This window comes from Pteropus vampyrus, unplaced genomic scaffold (assembly GCF_000151845.1).
Source record: "Pteropus vampyrus isolate Shadow unplaced genomic scaffold, Pvam_2.0 Scaffold171, whole genome shotgun sequence".
Classification (NCBI taxonomy): Eukaryota; Metazoa; Chordata; class Mammalia; order Chiroptera; family Pteropodidae; genus Pteropus; species Pteropus vampyrus.
This window is the reverse complement of record NW_011888952.1, coordinates 4,186,281-4,189,762: the sequence shown is the minus strand read 5'-3', so window position 1 is coordinate 4,189,762 and position 3,482 is coordinate 4,186,281. Positions and strand designations below refer to the sequence as shown.

Here is a 3,482-nt window from a genome sequence, read left to right as displayed (position 1 = left end):
ATCATCTACAAGAAAGCCAAGCTTCATTCCATTCTATGGAGCAAGTCAATTAACCTGTTGCACGGAACCATACAGTCACTGAGTAGAGGAAGCAGGACTCCTCCCGGGCCCATCTGACTCCAAAGGCCAGGATCCTGGTTGCAAGCTATGCAGCATCCCGGTGCACTCACACAGGCAGGTCTACAGGATTCAGGAGGCTTGGATCACATGGGAAGCCACCCACAGGGGAACCTTGTTTTCAGCCTATCATAACCCCAGCCCATGGCCTGTGCTGTGCACTCAAAATAAAATAGTCTCCCTTCTGCTCAAGCAAGAACAAAGGAGGTGAATTTCATTTTCTGAGCAGCATATTTTAGGCTATAAAAATTCTAATAGGAGAATTCAAACTTTTTAGATGATGTCTATGTAAAGAGCATGCTCTAGATTGCTGCAATTTAACTTTTGGACTCATTTCCTTCAATAACCCCTTAACAGGGTTCTATTAAAATAGGACATGGCTAGAAGAACACAACCAGGAGGGAAGTTTAAAACACAAGATCAAGCCTTGAACAACAGACTGTTGAAAGCTCTTCACCCTCTTCCCCTCCGAATCAACCCAGATTCACCTGTGTGAATTCCATCCTGCTCATGTCTCCACCCTGGCTCTGCTTGTTCTATACACTAGGACTTGACTTTATATGTGTACTCACCTGCTTGGATACTTGGCATATTCCTCTGGGGCAGAGACCATAGTTTGTCTCCCTCTATGATCCTCAGTGTCTAGTCCAGCGGCTCACCCAGAACACTCTCCCAAAGTAAGTTAGCTGCTAAGGCTGCTGTCCTGGTCTGCCATAACAGAATACCACAGACTAGGTGGCTTCAACAACAGACATTTATTTTCTCACAGTTCTGGAGGTTGGAAGTCTAAGATCACGGTGCCAGCACAGTTGGTTTCTGGTGAGGCCTCTCTTCCCTTCCTGCTTGCAGATGCCATCTTTCATTGGGTCCTCATATGGTCTTTACTCTGTGTATTTAGAGAGAGAGAGAGAGAGAGAGATTGCTGGTCTCTCTTTTTTTTTTTTTTAAGAAAGTGGTTTGTTTTTTTTTTATTTTTTTTTAACACCTGCAGCACCTGGTATTCCTAAGTGGTCTCCCGTCCAAGTACTAACCAGGCCCAACCCTGCTTAGCTTCCAAGATCAGACGAGATTGGGCACATTCTGGGTGGCATGGCTGTGGACTGGCTCTCTCTTCTCTTTATAAGGCACCAGTCCTATTCAATTAGGGCCCTGCTCTTATGACCTCATTAACCTTAACTATCTTCTTAAAGGCCCCATCTCCAAATATAGTCATATTGGGAGTTAGGCTTCAATATATAAATCTTGAGGTAGGGGGACGTGATTCAATCCATTACAGACGCTATCATTATTTTCACCATTATCTTACTCATCTCTGAATTTCCAGTGCTCGTATGGCCCCAACACAGAGTAGAAGTTCCAATGAGTGTTTACTAAATTGAATCCCATTCCATGCACCCACCAGCTAGCAGTCATTGTGAATAGCCTTGTGCCATACAGGACCCGAACAAACAGCCACAGTGCTGTAAAAATATGTTTCCTGAGTCTGGAAGGAGGCATTCATCCACTCATTCAAGCTGAAGATATTTATGGAAGATGCAAAAAATGAAAATGAGATCTGTCAAAAGAGAAAAATGAATGCAAATGAATGAATCAATTAATCAATCAAGGTGTGCTATGTATGGGATTCAGAGGTGGTTGCAGCTGGTTTTTCTGCTGGCCCTTGACCTTACAAGCTGAAGCACTTTGTTTGTAGTTTTGCTCTTCAATTGGTTCATCAGACACACCATTTGGAGATTATAAAACATGAAAACTGGCTCTTACCGTGAGAATCATAAAGGCTTTTCATGTAGATGAGGGCATTTGCAAAATAATTAGGACAATAGACATTAATTGTAATTAGACATTGATTCTAATGCCAATATTATGTACATACATTATAACATGAATATCATGTTTCACACATAACTTCTAATTCATCCAGTTACTGAAGGAAGATAAATTCCTGTTCCTGGAATTAACTGGACTTATTGACTCTTCTATTGTCAAAAAATTAATATCTTGTGAGAAGGGATTGTGTGGCCTGGGAAAGGGCCATTTCAAGGCATGTTCTTTGGGGTCACATTGAATGGATTCATATTCCTGTAGTGTCACTCCTTACTTGACTATGCCTAGGAAGGTATTCGTTATCTCTGTGACTCCACTTCTCATCTGAAAAATGGAGACAGAATAATGCCAATGATTAGATGTAATAGCATATGTGAGTGTTTTCTTGTATTTGAGAGCTGCAATATCCTACCTATATCATCTATAAAACCTTTACTCTTTCTTCCTGAAGAGGTGCCACATATGACTGAGGGAGCCCACATACACTAGCCTTAAAGAAAATAAAAATCATTGGAAGCTCTTTTCACTCTAACACTGGCAGTCTAGGTTGAAAATTAAATTTCAAATGTGAATATATACTGTGAGTCAAACATGTCCTAATGACATGGAATTATGGTTCAAATTGTCACATTTTACCTGCAGCGACCAGTATTTGACTCATGATATAAAGATCACCAACAACTGGGAAGAGAAGTCTCTTCAGTGATATTCTGAGGAAAACGGGACTCACAGACATTAGGCAAATGAACCCAAGTAACACAGGTGTAAAGTGGTGGAGCCAAGATTTGAACCCAGGTCTGTGCAAAGGCAAATCCTGAAGGCTTAAGCATTATGCTACAATACTTGCCTATTGAGTAAACAACACCCTGCTGGCCTTGCTTTTTCCAAGAAAAAGCTTAAAGATGCTCTGAACAAATTCAGGACAGAAAATGGACCATCATGTCACTGAGTACACTTAGAATGCATGTAGCAAGTAGCTGAAATGCAAGCAATTCAGCCAATCCATAGGCTGCTGCTTCCTAAGATATCCAACAGCCCATCTGGGCTAATATTTCACTGGAGGCTTCTCCATTTTGAATCATATCAACCCAGCTCTGAGTGCACCTGCTCTATAAACATAGTGGCCAACATCTAGAGCCAGAAGACATAAATTAGCCCCTCATCCAGATGTTTTATGTTCCTTAATGTGACATCATCTTACTAAGAACATGTTATGTTCAGAGCACTGCATGGGTTGCGTATCCGATAGAGGACTATCTAATTTTTCTTATCTTCCAGATATGTTGTACAATAGAAATAGAAAGATGGTCTCAGTCTTATAGAAATAGGTGGGAAAAAATGACAGGGGTTATAAAACAAATGTCTCTGACTAATTTGCATGAGTTAGCAGGATTTGTTACTACTAATAACATAATGAAGTAGCTTACATTCATAGAGCACTAATGGCATGTCAAGCGATATAATGACTTTTATGTATTCAGTATGTCCTTGAAAAATGAATTACTTAAATCAGTATCATTTCATTATAACATTGATGAGAT

General features: G+C 40.5%; 1 pseudogene; it reads right to left on the bottom strand.

Annotated features, from left to right (window-relative positions):
* Window positions 1-1,099: 1,099 nt before the first annotated feature.
* Window positions 1,100-1,218, bottom strand: LOC111745986 (annotated as a pseudogene).
* Window positions 1,219-3,482: the final 2,264 nt, after the last annotated feature.